Genomic DNA, 16,877 nt, shown 5'->3' with positions numbered 1-16,877 from the left:
GAGTGCTATTTTACTGCTAAATTTCTATCAGAAATACCCTATATTAAGAGTCCAAACTGCATCGTAATGAAAAGTTACAAATGTTGGAAAGGGAAAGCTTATGTTCCTCATAGATGTAGCATGTTTCAAATTTCAACGTGAATAAAACATTGAATTATAGGATTTAAACAAGTTTTGTGTCGAACTAGTATAAATAAAATTTTGTTTTCAAATAACCTTAGAGGTTACCATTTTCTAGTCTTTTCCGAAGATTTATCTCTTCCGAACATTGAGTATTGATTTCCTCTCTTGAGGATATAACGTAATTTGCACAGATAGAATGAACACGCTAGAGTTCAAACGATCATCGTGTCAGTCGGATGATGTTGGTCAGGTTGAGTTGAGTTGATTTTAGTTTAGCGTCCCTTTCAGCAGCGAGGCTATGTGAGACGTGGACCTACTGATTAACGTGGAATCCGAACCACATGAGCTCCCGGCGTGAATCGAACTCGGGTCTCCCACGACAAAGGCGCGTACGCTAACCGCTTAGCCACGAGGGAGCTCTTGGTCAGGTTATAGACCTCCACTGGATCGAGGATTAAAACTCGTAGTGACCCGGTAATTCGACTGAGACTCGGTAACCCAAACGATTAGAAACATATTTTACTTATTCCCTTGTGCTTAAACAATATTTCTGTTAGAGATGACCAGGACTGGAGATGTTATCCTCAGAGCACGAAACACACGACGCCGAAGTTTCCTGTTAATTAGATTTTCTTGCTCCCCTTTAACTTTGGAACTTGGAGAGAGATAGGAGGGGAGAAGTGAAAGATACAAAGACAGGGTAGGGAAACTTCAAGAAAGAAAGAGGGGGACGAATATAAATATGAAACATACTTATCATTACAGTGTATGATGTAGAACACACACACTGTTACTCGAATTCGCCAGTGTTGCCTTATATGTTCTCCATCATAAGATGAATCTCTGTTTGCCGCCATTATGTTATGCGAAACAATCATACTACCTGATGGGGAATCGAACCAAGATTTTCGGTTTGGAAGTCTAGCACTTTACCACTACACCACCGATTACTTTACCCAAAGTTTAATTAGCAAATGTTGTACTGTTTCTTTCTGAGAACGATAACACGTAAAGTGTATAATGCATATCAATGATGTGTTTGGAATGTTCTGGTAATTCGCTTGCCTTTTCCCAACCAAAATTCGTTTCTATCAAGATACAGGTGTTTGCTTCCACATTGTTATGTATTACTCGTCTCGTATGAGAAGTCAATTCTTCACAATCACTTTGTGAAAAAAAGGGAGTTTGGTGAGAAGAGGACTTCAACCTATGGTAGATAACTGTACTATTTATGAGTTCATTACGTTACCCCTACACTTCCATAACACCTGTCAAGTCAAACCAGAAATTACTTTCCTACTTACAAGCCAGATATTACTTACAAGCCAGCTCTGATCATTGGAACGAATCGACTTCTTGTAAGGTTATTTACACCAAGGTGTATATCGAAATTAATTTATTCTACTACCTAGAGAGAAATTACTGCCCACTTTAAAAGGAAATAACATTCAATCCAGGAAAAAATACAGAAATAAAAGCACATTATGCAGTAATTTGAGTATGTAAGTCCAAAAGTACGCAAATAATAATAATAATAATAACAATTGACAACTATACTATGAATGTGAATATTTATTATTATTATTATTATTTGCGTACTTTTAAAGTTGCACGGCGAAATTTCTCCAAAAAATATGTTTTATTTATGTAATATCTCCTGGATTGCACGTTTTTCCTTTATTAGTGGGCACTAATTTCTCTCTAGGCCGTCGAATAAATGAATTTCGTTGTGCACTTTGGTACAAATAACCTTACAGGAAGAAGGCGGTTCGTTCCAAAGATCAGGCATAAAGTAAGTAATATTTGGCTTATAATTTAAGGTGTCATGATAGTGTAGGGGTAAGGTAATGGCCTTACAAATAATACAATTGTCTAATATAGGTTCAAATCCTGTTCACGCCAAAGTTAATTCTTTTAAAATGTGATTGTGAAAAATCGACTTATCATACTGGACAATAGGTTCGGCCGAAAAAAAACTTTTAATTTTTTTAAGTCGTTATAGCGCGGAAAAGTTGCCTTTGGTACAGATTAGAAAAATTAAGAAAAAATTGAAATCGGTTATCATCTCTCGTTCGCGCATCGCAGTTAAAGTTTACCAAAAATGACGAAAATCTTCTGATTTTTAATTTCTTTTGTCTTATAAATAAATAATATTTAATCGATTCCATGATTTATTATCGTTAATACAAATTGTAGTAAAGTATAAAAATAGTTACAGTGTGTTGTTTTGTTTTATGTTTACCAATTGCACAACTTTACTGAAAACTTTTTTTTTTTACAAAAAAAAAGACTTTTTCATGCTTTATGTCTCGGGTAATTTTGCACATATGAGTAAAATGATTGGTTTAAAAAACAAGCACAGGGAAATATTTCACAGCAGTCCGACAATTTACTGGATTTAATCCCACTTCCCCTCCCCTTCTGCAAGATAGCTTGACTTTGAGAGTGTTCGAGCATTGTTGCTGAATGCTGAACGCTGCAAGTTTTGACACGCATTCCGTGTCCGTCACGTCCTCGTCATTTCCTCACTTAGTGATTAAGTGTGACGTTGTGCAGAAGTCCTCTTCAGTGTTAGATGTGTTATTACAGTTGTGTTAGTTGTTCTTTATAATCTTGAATTATAGTGCTTAGTATTTTTGTTGCATTCCGTGTGGTGATCTTTCGTAGCGCTACGCTGGCAGCTTCGAAGATGATTAAGAGGCAAAACTTTTAGTGTCCTCGTTTTGGGCATCCTAGACGTTTGCCACTAACTATACTGCCTACATATGAAGATGTACTTCGGTGTTGTTTTCACGAAAGACTACAATTGTACCCACAAACAAACAATGCAAAAGTGAGCTTTTCAAACGTTGCTTGGATAGTAGCAAGAAAAATAAAAGAAAAACATTTATGATAGCTCGTCCCTTCCTACCGTTACTGAGTACAGGATCGTGCAGCTTGTTGTTGCGTATCATGACAGTTACTATAAACTGAGAAAGTCGTACGGTCTTGATTTGAAGAAGCCAACATTTGCAAAGAAGATTGCAGACTTCAAGCAAAGATCATTGTCGTTATTTCATGTGGCAGCATGCAAATGTCCTATCATTTTGAATGTACGTGTGATAAGACGGAATATTTGTGTGAATGTTTAATTTCTATCAAGTGCAAGTGTGAAAAGTCTAAGAAGATACCTACCCTTGAGTTACGATTCATCTATTTTCAAAGGAAGTGTGGTTTGGACAAAATTGGATCAATAGATCTTCAAGAAACGAAAAGGCTAACTTCAAGACTGAGAAGAAGGAACTACAAACATAAACGTGTTTTTAATGATACGCCTTGGTATTCATCAACCATTTTTGAAAACGACCCTACAGATTGTTTCAGTTCAAGACTTCAACAAGACGGTTCGGGCTAGTCCGAGTTCTGTGGAAGTAAAATTGATGAGTTTGTCCCAGATATCCCCACCAAAACTCCGTCAGAATGAAAATGAGAATAAAACTGAAGACAACGGCACTAAATACTGATAGGTTTGGTGTATCTGACCGTGCTACTGCTGCAATTGCTTTCAGCGCTCTACAAGATATTGGAATGGTGAAAAACACGGATTATTCTCACGTGGTCAATAAAAATAAAATACGGAGAGAGAAAAGTCATATCAGGAGATCTTTGCAGTGTAAACCTGATACTTTGCTTCGTGGTCTATACTTTGATCGGCGCAAAGATGATACCTTGGTAGTTGAAGAACGTGATACTAAGTTATTTCGTAGACTTCAAAAAGAGGAGCACTACACTATCATTCAAGAACCTGGGTCGACATATATTGACCACGTTTCTCCATCATCGGGATCTTCTACTGATATCGCTTCCAGCATAATTTCCTACTTGATTGAAGTTGACATTTCTTTGGACGAATTAGATGTTGTTGGCTGTGATGGTACTGTTACCGATACAGGATGGAGGAATGGTGTAATTCGGCAAATTGAACTTCATATAGGTAGACCGTTGCAGTGAGCTGTATGTCTTTTCCATTTGAACTAGTTGCCTCGCCGCCACTTATTTGAACACGTTGATGGGGAAACAACAGGTCCTAAAACCTTTAGTGGGCTGATCGGTCAACTGCTTAATGGCCGTGAAAGATTACCTGCGGTTGAATTTGAAAGAGTTGACTGCATAATCCCTGAAGTAAACCGTCAAATTCTCAGCAAAGACCAGCAGTACCTTTTGGATATTTCAAGATCAGTAAATGCAGGGGAATGTCCAAAAGATTTGTCCTATCGAGACCCTGGCTCTATGTCACACTCAGCATGGCTGACAACCGCAAACAGAATTCTTAGGTTGTACATCAGTACTGAAAATCCCTCAGAAGGTCTTAAAGAATTGGTACTTTTTATATTGCGTTCGTACGTGCTTTGTGGTTTAAAATCAAAACAAGCCATTCTTTTTCAGATGTTTCGAAACATCTTTTTGAAGCAATTGATACAACAAGATTCCTCCCTGAAACTCTTCGGCAAGTGGTAGAGCCTGTAATTGAGAGAAACGCATTTATTGCCCATCCAGAAAACTTGCTCTTGCCTATGATAACGGACGAAAGGAAATATATTAGAGAGATTGCTCTTAGACGAATAATAAAAGCAAGATAGGCAAAAACTAAAGGAAAGACAATCAGGTACTTCATACCACCCAAATTCAATTTTGGTTCTAAAGATTATACTGAAATGATTGACTGGTCGACCTGCAAAGTATCTTCTAGTCCATTGTTGAGTCGAATCAATGATGATGAAATCAGATTCCTTATACAGAGTGGCATGGTACCCGATTGGGAAGTTGTAAGAGGATTCCCTTGCCACACACAAGCTGTCGAGAGACATGTAAAACTGGTAACAGAAAGAGCTGGCAAAGTATGTGGTGCTCAGTCAAGAGATGGATGTAACAGGGTAACTCTGCAATCCAGAGCTATTATGCTACAATTCAGCCAAAAATCTCATTTCAAAGTGAATCCTCATTCCTAAAACAAGTGAAAAAATCCACAAAAATCAAGGATTAACTAAAAATATGTAAAACACACCTGCATTGGATGGTTGGTTGGGAAGGGTGTGGGTGGAACTCGAACTGCAGCTACCTCCTCATGGCGAGTTCTGGGTCATTCCTGTTTACGAATGGGCGAAGAGCTGCAGATGAAATTATTTAAATTTTAGGTACAATTTTAAAAAAATAATAAGTTTCAAGAACGGTTTTACAATGTTCATTTTGCTTTTTAAACCAGTCATTTAACTGAAATAATCCAAACTATGTTATAGAAATGAGAAATGTTATTTTTTGGAAAATAACCTTCAGTTATGTTGTGAATTTAAGAAATACAATAATTATTTTTTACAGTTTAATGCAATTTATATTACAGAAAATATATGATTAACTATTATTTATTTATGAGACAAAAGAAATTAAAAATTACAAGATTTTCGTCATTTTTGGTAAACTTTAACTGTGATGCGCGAACGGAAGATGTTACCCGTTTTCACATTTTTTTTTTTAATTTTTCTAATCAGTACCAAAGGAAACTTTTCTGCGCTATAGCGACTTAAAAAAATAAAAAGTTTCTTTTTCGGCCCACCCTACTGCACAAGTAGTACATAAGAATGTGGAAGCAAACACATGTATCATGATAGAGACGATTTACGAATGTTGGTTGGGAAAAGGCAAGGGAACTACCAGAACATTCCAAACACATCATTGATATGCATTATACACTTTACGTGTTATCGTTCTCAGAAAGAAACAGTACAACATTTGCTAATTAAACTTTGGGTAAAGTAATCGGTGGTGTAGTGGTAAAGTGCTAGACTTCCAAACCGAAAATCTTGGTTCGATTCCCCATCAGGTAGTATGATTGTTTCGCATAACATAATGGCGGCAAACAGAGATTCATCTTATGATGGAGAACATATAAGGCAACACTGGCGAATTCGAGTAACAGTGTGTGTGTTCTACATCATACACTGTAATGATAAGTATGTTTCATATTTATATTCGTCCCCCTCTCTCTTTCTTGAAGTTTCCCTACCCTGTCTTTGTATCTTTCACTTCTCCCCTCCTATCTCTCTCCAAGTTCCAAAGTTAAAGGGGAGCAAGAAAATCTAATTAACAGGAAACTTCGGCGTCGTGTGTTTCGTGCTCTGGGGATAACATCTCCAGTACTGGTCATCTCTGACAGAAATATTGTTTAAGCACAAGGGAATAAGTAAAAATATGTTTTTAATCGTTTGGGTTACCGAGTCTCAGTCGAATTACCGGGTCACTACGAGTTTGAATCGGACCCAGTGGGGGTCTAAAACCTAACCAATATCATCCGACTGACACGATGTTCGTTTGAACTCTAGCGTGTTCATTCTATCTGTGCAAATTACGTTATATCCTCAAGAGATGAAACCAATGCTGAATGTTCGGAAGAGATCAATCTTCGGAAAAGATTAGAAAATGGTAAAATCTAAGGTTATTTGAAAACAAAATTTTATTTATACTAGTTCGACACAAAATTTGCTTCCATCCTATAATTCAATGTGTTTTATTTACGTTGAAATTTGAAACATGCTGCATATGTGAGGAACATAAGCTTTCCCTTTCCAACATTTGTAACTTTTCATTACGATGCAGTTTGGACTCTTAATATAGGGTATTTCTGATAGAAATTTAGCAGTAAAATAGCACTCATACAATTTTCTCTTTTTCTTCCTTTTTTTCTTTTCTTTTCTTTTCTTTCTTTTTTTTTTTTTTTTTTTTTGTTCAGTTTGCATTAGTAGTCTGAAATGGAGGATATGACCAACGCTACCTACTGGGTTTACTAGAGTGTATTTTGGATCAGTATGCTCAATTAACGCTACCGAATTTGCAATCGAACCACGCGGAAACAAAGCATGTGCGTTAAACTTTTGATACTATCCTAGATGTGTCTCGGAGATCTACAGTTCTACTGGAAATTGAGTATGCTATCCTTTATGAAAGTGACTTAATGAATATTTAAAGCATCCTCTATATATTCGAATAGTTCTAAAAAAATATGTAAAGAAAAAGTTATTTCTATATTACTGTTGGATTTCTAGAAACGGAAATTTAGAATGTTAGCTTCTTTTCTTACTATGTTTGAATTCCACATTTTTATATATTCTCCCTTTTCGTTTCCTTCTTCTCTCCTCTTCTCTCAATCTCTATTTCTCTCCTCTCTCTGTATGCCTCATTTCTGAATCTCTGTGTAATAGACATCTATTGGTTTCAATTTTTCATTGTGTGTGCTTCAGTTTCTCCCTACATCAACTTATGAATCTTTTTTCGTCTCGGTTTTATTATTTCATTTTATCTAAACTAATACATTTGTAGTTTGAAATTAGAATTGCGTTCATGTTGTTAGTTGATTTTAGTATGGGAGAGAAGAAAGGAGGAGGAGAGAGAAGGTCTCTTTACCTGACACGATTATTGGATAAGAAAGTGTATATTGGGTGGACTACCTGCACGGCGTTATCTGTCGCAATTTTTTGATGCAAAGTATACATTGTTGATTATTAACATGTTATCACTCTTACCTAATAAGGTACCGATAACACGTGTAACACAACAACATACGATCTCCACGTATGATTGAAAAAAATTGATGGAATGGTATTGTGGGAAGGAACGGGAAATAACCACGGATACGATATTGTCCCTTACAAGGTCCTGTGGCCGGGAATCGATTCAGCGATCGTCATACCAGAATTGGAGGCTTAACCTCTATTCAGTGGCGTATTTATGGGGGCTATCGGGCTCAAGCCCCCAGAAATAAATTTGTTAATTTTTCGTATTCCACGTACAAAGTAACCCTTCTTACCATTTCTAAGACTTTCATTGGTTTTACATTTTCTTATAATCTTTGTTCAGAAATAATACTCGATATGTCAAATTTCATTCCATTTTGGGAGTGCGTTCATTTTATATTTCTTTCGCCCATTCTACTCTTGTTTTTCTTTTTCTTAGTTGTTACTTTCTTTCGTTTCTCCTATCATACTTTCGACCGTTGTTAGTTGTGATTCAAGTCGGCCGTCGTCAGTAATACCAAAACTAAGGAAGTTTATATTGCTTGTAACAATGAGAATCCTGTTGTTGCCTAGGGTCTTTCGAAGGAGCATCCAGCAGCAGTGACTCATCATACAAACGTCTCATCTCCCCGATATCATTACTTAATGTCCTTGGCATCCTACTGGAAGCACTTCATCTGCTCCTTGCTTAAAACGCCAAGATTTTCAGAGAGAAATTCCAGTTGAGCATTTGAAGCAAGGATGTTATAAAATAGAAGATCTGCCCTTACAACGAATTCTTGAAGCCTTACGTCACAGTTTCGCCACCTCTAGTCTGCTCACTTCGTCCAATAAGATCGCAATGTTTCAAACCAACAATCATGGCGGAAAAGAAAGTAGCCAATCAGACACTGGTGGAAACAAGAGTAGCCAATCAGAGGTGCCGGTTCTCAGTTGTTTTTTGACTTCATTGATTTAATAGGATGAAGATACATATGGGCAGATTCTCTATTTTATAACATCCTTGATTCGAATCGTATATGGTTTCAGATTCATTGAGCATGTCGTGATTTTGAATTTTGTCAGTATTTTCTCAATTAAGTGGGCATAATCAGCACCACAATTATTCCCCAGAAAAATATAAACCACACATTTTAACACATTTTTTTTTTGATAAATTGTAAACTTTCAGTCAAGCAGTTACAACATCAAACCTATTTATTCTAACATCATGGTTCGTACATCATTCTCTTTAGAATAGAACAGCCTTTCAGACGGTACCTATCACATTTCCCTATCATGTCCCTGAGGCGGCAAATTTTGAAAGGATTTTTTTCTGAATTTTCTTTTTACAAATTTTGAGCCGTTCTGGACCCTCCCTGCTGTGTTCACACACAGATATGATAATCAACTGAAAATTATTAAGGAGAGTAATAAATGTGTGTACAAAATTTCTATCTTGAAGAGTAAAGGCAGGATAAATATTTACCAATGAGCCTCACAATACCCCAGATTACTCCGAAAGATCCGGATGTAATATTAAAAAATTCTAAAACATCCCTCAATATTCTAGTTAATTATTTTAGGGCCATGGCTCGTATATAATTCTCCTCAAAGTAGAACATACTTTCAAACGGTAACATTCGCTTATTTCCATCATGTATCTGAGGCGGGAAAATAGCGAAAAAAGAATTGTTGTTAAAAATTATCCATTTTTTTTTAACTTTTCGCTTCTCTGGATCCCCTTTTTTAACGCAGAGATCTTAAAAAATCTACAAAATACTGGAGGAGTACACTGAATGTGTCTGCACAATTTCAATCTTCTACGTGCAAATGTAAGCCCGCCAAATAATAATAATAGGTATAAAATATTTTTAAAGATATTACGTCAATACCCCTATGTCTCGACGCAGAAAGGCGTGGAACCATACGTAACATATTCTAAATGCCTCTACACCTAAAAAAGAAGTAAAAAGCTTTATTGGTACTTTTTAAATCGAATAATGAAGACCAAGGCCGTAACTTGTGGGGGTTCAGGAGGGCAACTGTACCCCAGGGAAGCTTCCCGCCGTTTGAGGGGAACCCACTTTAAGACAATTTGAAGCATCAAACAGGTTCACTACATTACACAAACAAACCAGCACACAAAAGGTAAATAGAACAAAAATGAGTCGTGGGCCCATTTCAGTAAAAAATGTCTACTATTAGGAGCCCTAGAAATAATATTTATTCGTATGGCTTGAAATTTGTCAATATTGCTCCCTTAATTAATTTGTCATGTTTTGAGGGGGCCCAGGGACGTGCTGGAGAGCTTACAGGCTCCGGGGGCCCATAAAGAGTAAGAGAAAGATGAAAAGAAGGAGCTTATTTTCGAACTTTGTGGTAGGGCCTAAAACAACTTTTTCTAGGGAGCCCAAATATTCATGCTTGCTCCCCCAGAAAAAAATCTAAATTACGGCGCTGATGAAGACATGACTTTAGTGCCTAAAAATAAGTATTAGAACTTAAAAGGGTTAAGAGTGTCCAGGCCTCTCGTTACATGTCGTTCATTACTGTTTGAAAGTAATCTTCTTTCTCCCTTCAGTTTCTGAACATGTCACCTGATTAAAATATCATATTTTAACTTTGTATGTTACAAATTTGAACATATACTGCAGAGATACGTGAAACATTTGCCAAACGTAGGTAATGTCTTTTTTTCAATATGTCCAGTTTGACTTATAGGTGTGCCTGAATAATTTTCTCTCTTTGTACAAGATCCTTATACTTGGTATTATTGTTCCCTGTTTTGATATTTTAATCATTACTTTTATTCCCAATACTTTTCTGAGGCTGGCGATTCCATTTTCATATAGAACATAGGACAGGAAGCTTACCTATAAAATTATGGCAGATAATTTTGGATAGCGTAGACAAGGTGAAATTGAAAACGGCCCTTATAAGGACCAAAAATGGCGGAACAAGATTGCTTGGAAAGTAAACAGGGGGACCTATGGGATAGGCTGAAGGCTTCAGCCAATAGAATTTAGACTTTTTCATAAGCATGACTATATATATATATATATATATATATATATATATATATATATATATATATATATATATATATATATATATATATATATATATATATGTCTGTGTCTTCATTTATGTTTTATAGTGTCTGAGGAAGGGTATGTTAGAATCCGAAAGTGTAACACATTATAGTTTAAAATACAGTGTGTTGAAGCTTTAGATTTTTTTTTTTTTTTTTTGGTAGAACATAGCAACTTTGTATATTCAGATTGAGCCAGAAAAACATCTAACATTTGCAAATCTTCACACATTATTCATTTGTAATCTTTCTATTCAAAGCAACAAGAAGCATATTAAGATGTTCATACGTTTTAGTGAGGTGCATCGACGCTAGAGAATTAATTGCACGAAAATTGGAAGCGAAGCGATGGTAATAAGCTGCATATACCATATATGACACACATTTAAGCAATTTGTGGACAAATACCAGGCGATACGATACTTTTATTATATGTTTCGAGTCCAGGAAATCAAAATATTTAAGTACACTTCACATTATGAAAGTATTTTCATTGTTGCTTAGTGATAGTTTTTCCAAACGTTGCAGTTGTGTATATTCCTGGAATAGTGGTATATATCTCTGATGAAATTTAGCTCTATTTTAGGTACCAATATATGAGATGTAATCGAACCCAGAACTACATCCACCAAAGGTGCTAGTCAGAAATGAACGCAATGGTGGAATGAAGAAAGTAGGAGGAAACGGAAGAATCCCGAGAAAACTTACAAACACAGCGTTTGTCCAGCACAAAGTCCACTTGGTCCGAGCTGGGATCGACCCAAGCAATCTACGCACCAGAATTGAACGATTTACCACTGAGCCACCGCTCCTCGATTCTTCTTCTTATTATTCTTTGTCTTATTATTTCGCTTAAACTTTTGAATTTAACGTCTCATGATTATACCGGCTAGTCTAAAGGAGACAGGGAAGATGAGAGATGAATGCAATGGTGGAATAAAAGGAACGGGAGAACCTCGAGAAAGCCCACGAACAGGGCGTTTGTCCAGCACAAGGTCCACTTGGTTCGAGTTGGGTCGAACAGGAACCCCACGCTCCAGAGTTGAGCGCACGACCACTGAGGGACAGAGCCCTTATTATTATTATTATTATTATTATTATTATTATTATTACTATTATTTCGCTCTTAAGATTAAATGAAATCTGAGTTCTACGACCCACGATTATGCAGGCTAGGCTAGAGGGCACGGTAATAATGAGAAATGAATGCAATGGTGGAATGAATGAAGTGGGAGGAAACGGGAGAACCCAGAGAAAACCCACGAACAGGGTGTTTCTCCAGCACAAAGTCCACTTGGCCCGAGCTGGGATCGAACCAGGAACCACATGCACCAGAGAACGCTCTACGATGAGAAATGAATGCAATGTTGAAATTAATAAAGTGGGAGGAAATGGGAGAATTCCGAGAAAATCAAACATAGTGTTTGTCTACCACGATGTCCACTTGGCGCGAGCTGGGATCAAACCAAGGACCGGAGGTGAAAGACTTTTTATAGTTATGCATAGCATGGTTTGGTAGTGCTTTCGGACTGTTTCCTGAAATTATTGTGAAAGAACACATTCAACAGTCATTCACATTTTCTCGTGTCTGTACTTTTACAACTAAGAGGCATGCTGCGACTTAGCAACAAAATATTACTATCTTATTCCCGTTCACAGGTGGAGATGGTTTAATCTGCCTCTCAATTTCTATGGTATTGTGTGCAATTCTAATGATTTCAACTCAGATCAATGGAATAACTTATATAAAATAATGTTTCATTAAAGTGTATATCTATTTTTCTTTTTCTTTACTTTTCTTCTTACTTTTCTGTACTTTTAAAAATAAATACCAAAGATTAACTTCTGCACGCTGACAACGGAAGGATTAAAACCTTTTTTCGAATGTTTCTAGCACGGGCGCTTCGAGTGATTTGTCAGCCGTGGAACAACTGCAAGTGGTCCGCAGTGGAAGAGAGTTCACCGTTGAAGTAGGTGTGCTGTCTGGTCATTCTGTGTGTGTTTATTTACGTCATGTATTCTGTGTCTAGAAGACAAACGTAACATTTGTATTTTATTGAGTGTGGGAGCTAGTGTTCAAGAACTGTTAGCATTATTCTCCGTTATGAAAGGTAGGTCTAATACGTAAGAACTGTTACACATCATTTTATATGTATATCGCCGGTCGTCAAATAGATGTAAAAGTATTCTCTAATTATTTGTTCTTATGGAAATACTAATCCCATTTCCTTTGTTTCCGAGACAGGCAAAGCCATAAAGATTGGCTTGGAGTCAGGGGTTCCCGAAGAAAATTTACTAGGGGGGCATTTCCCACTTTGATATATTACATTTGGTGTTCTTTGATTTGTATTAAGAAAAGTTGGATTCACTCGAGCAGACTGTTCTGTCAAATAGAGAATTTATAGGTAAAATGCGAAATGAAACATTTTTCGTGAAGGGCTGCGGTGGCTCAGTGGTAGAACTTCACTTCCGGTGCTTGGGGTCCCGGGTTCGATCCCACCCCGCCAAGGGAACTTTGTGGTGTACAAACACCGTGAGCGCGGGTTTCCTCGGGTTCTCCCGTTTCCTCCCACTTTCTTCATTCCACCATTTCATTCATTTCTCATCATCACCGTCTCCTTTAGCTTAATCGACATATACGTGGGACGTAAAACTCAAAGATTTATTTTTCGTGAAGGGATGAGAATGTGAATATAAGTAATTACTATCAGTGCGCGGCATACTGAAATTAATTTTGAGTAATAATGAAAGTATTGTATATATAAGTGTGCTCTTCCACTATCCTCGTTTATTACACCCCTCGTCACTGACGCGTCTGTTCCGTACGGATGCTCCCCCTTGCCAAAACGCGGGCTTCCCTGCTGCGCTCCTACCCAGACTCGGTTGGATAGCATTTGTGCTTTTTAGTGAAGACCTAGTACAAGTAGGCTTGTTCTGTGCACTGTAGTTTTTATGCCATACTCCCACACTGCATTTATTCTGAGCCCTTCTGAAGTCAATCTGCAAGTAGTAATGGAGCTCCTCTTTTAGTGCATGCTCTGGAAAAGAATACAAAGTTCTAACCTAACCTGAAAATGTAAGAAATGTGTCAAAATTTGGTAGAACCGTGTGCTCGAGTACTGTCAAAAATGTTACGAAATTTAGAAATATATATTTCGTGAGCCACAGGGTGACCCCACTGCAACCCCTTCGGCGCCCATCTATGGAGGTCACGTATCGGAGTTGATCGAAATGAAAAATGAAATCTTTAAGTTTTACGTCCCACGAATATGCCGGTTAGGCTAAAGGAGACGGTGATGATGAGAGATGAGTGAAATGGTGGAATGAAGAAAGTGGGAGGAAACGGGAGAACCCCGAGAAAACCCACGAGCACGGTGTTTGTCCACCACAAAGTTCGCTTGGCGGGGGCTGGGATCGAACCCGGGACCCCAAGTACCAGAGGTGAACGCTCTACCACTGAGCCACCGCGCCCCCTGGAGTTGATCGAGTTTGGCACTTATGAACATTATGTAGTGAGCAGCACACTCCTTTATTCCTTCCAATATTGCCACAGGTACAATTTTAAAGACAGTTGGTAGACTTTAGACCCAAATAGAACAAGAAAAGTTGCCTGTTCCGAGCGGGATCGAACACGGGCCGCTCAGTTGGCAGGTAGATGCCTTCAGATTGTGCTACCACGGCTCACAAAATAATCCAGTAGAGAAAGGACAATGCTAAGTAGCAGAACTCTCACATCTCATGTTAAGAATTCCACTTCTGTTCTTGATTCTATCCCAGTTCACACCAAGTGAGTTTTGTGGTGGACAAACACAAAGTGCGTGGGTTTTCTGGGGTTCTCCCGTTTCCTCCCATATTCTTCATTTCACCATACCATTCATTTCTCATCATCACCGTCTCCTTTATTCTAACCGGCATAATCATGGGAACGTAAAACTTAAAGATTTCATTCATTTTTTGAATAACTTTATTCTTCTTTCGCTTCCAGAATCGGGAAAACTTAACTTCACGAGTGGTATTCGTGTGGGAAATGTTACTCCCCCATACAGGTTCCATTTTTGTTTCAATATTAATTCATTAGGGAGTCTAAATACGATATTTTAAGCGAATCCAGCCTGCGTGACATTTCAGTAAGTCATTTGAATTATAAATATTACCAGTGTGCGAATTAGATAATCTATATTGGGGGGATAAAATTAGGCCAAATGACATAGTCTGAAGGTTCGAATTTCAAAATGAGACAATAAATGCCTTACCCCCATATATATATATATATATATATATATATATATATATATATATATATATATATATATATATATATGTGTGTGTGTGACATCTGTAATAAATAAGAGATTTATTAATTTAATAAATCTACCGACAATAACTATGCACATATATATTGTCTGACATACACACAACCCACTAAACCTTTCTGAACGTGTTTTAATGTTGTACTCACTCTTGTCCCCGTAGCTCTCTAAGGTTTATTTAGTTAATAATTCCGCTCGAGCGATAGCCATGATCACAAGCATATATTAATTTTTCCACTCATATTGAAAGCTTCCACTTTGCATTAATACATACAGGTTGCGAAAAGAAACCTACTTCAGTCTTGTGAAAACCACTAAAATTATCAGTTAAACCGGACTTTTTTATTTATTTATTTATTTTAAGAAAATCTAGATATTAGCCTATCAAACAAGAAATGGATTGTTGCTGGTCCCGATTTCTCACATCAAGGTCAAATCGAAAGCCAAATATTTAAAATATCTCAATTCAAATTTCGAGCTTGTGCTTCTACTTCCCGCTAAAGCTGTGCTCATCACGACTTTTTTTCTCCAAATATCGATTCCGTGATGGGCACAGAAATTCAACACTTAAAAATTACTTTACTGTTAGGTTGAAGATGAGTTGATTCACTATGGGCTACGTTATTCAAATAAAGTAAAACATTTCACTGAAGTTTTTCAGACAACATTAATTGCGTGAACAGCAAACTGTACAGCGAAAAGATGGAAAAATGAAGGGTTAACTTTAAAAAAAAAAAAAACCCGCTCCAGTTGAAATGCTTATACAGACACGGACAATGACACGGAGAACCAGTCGTATTAACAAATGCTGAAATAAATCTTGAATTATTCGCTTATTCACCTAAAAATCACCTTCATTAACATGTCTGCTCACTAGGAGCGTATCCCCCAGCGTGTACGTTAATATATACTTACGAGAGAATACCTATATCTCAGATTTTGAGTACAGTTTCAAAAGTTCATTTCCGTAAACTGTAAAAGCAGTGATTACTATGCTAATTATCACAAATTAAATGCAACTTTTGAGTTGCATACACAACCTACTAGGGAATGAAGACCATGTGCTAACAAAGAGTACACTGGAAAATGAATTAACATGTTATAACAAAAATTAAAATAAGATGATAATCGATACAAATATAGAGGATGAATATGACATATCCGAACTTCGCCAAGTATGGTAGAAGAAGCTATTTGTTTACTTCTTCTTGGCCAACCGCTAAGAACATTTATAAATCTATATGTGGCTTTGTTATACGCAATTAGTACATTCAAATTCACAAACGATGACGAACTGAAGGGTACGAAGGTACAGTTGCAAGTAACAACCGTAGTCATAATAATATAGTTCTACTAAACAACGTTGAAAATAGTGGGTAATTAGGTGGTAAGTAGAAATGACCAAAACTGAACAGTTTACATCGATCATTTCGAAATACAGCCAGAAGATTAAATTTACAAGAAATAACAAAAATCAGTGAAATTTGGAGTTATACTAAGCATAGTTTGAGGGGGAAAGCGAGCATCCCCGGTGGGGATACTTCAGCTGACTTCTTTGGGGGGGGGAACAAAATGTGATTGAGGGGGAAATCCCCCTCATCCCCCCCGGTAATTCGCACCCTGAATATTACTGTTTCAGATACACTGAATCGATCTCTATATAAATATAAGAATAAATCTCACCCTGTATAACTTCGAAACTATCCACTTTGGAAAGGTCCATATGAACGTTTTTGTCTTATTTTGATGTGAAGAATCTGCTCCCTAAATATTGTGACACATTTTTGTAACACCCTCTATATATATATATATCCCTAAAATTTGATA

The 16,877-nt window shown here is 37.0% G+C and overlaps 1 protein-coding gene across 4 annotated transcripts in view; it reads left to right on the top strand.

Annotated features, from left to right (window-relative positions):
- The first annotated feature begins 12,470 nt into the window (after positions 1-12,470).
- Positions 12,471-16,877, top strand: part of LOC145674429 (pickpocket protein 28-like) — a 216,180-nt gene continuing 211,773 nt past the window's right edge. The window contains exon 1 of one of the 4 annotated variants that reach the window (XM_081744475.1): positions 12,471-12,851. The gene's annotated coding sequence lies outside the window, so the exon portion shown is untranslated. The remainder of the gene's footprint in view (positions 12,852-16,877) is intronic. The other 3 variants (XM_081744476.1, XM_081744477.1, XM_081744478.1) reach the window with 3 other exon arrangements.

This window comes from Thermobia domestica, chromosome 17 (assembly GCF_964235325.1).
Source record: "Thermobia domestica chromosome 17, izTheDome1.hap1.1, whole genome shotgun sequence".
NCBI lineage: Eukaryota > Metazoa > Arthropoda > Insecta > Zygentoma > Lepismatidae > Thermobia > Thermobia domestica.
Note: the sequence above shows the minus strand (reverse complement) of the source record. Positions and strands in the feature narration are given on the sequence as shown.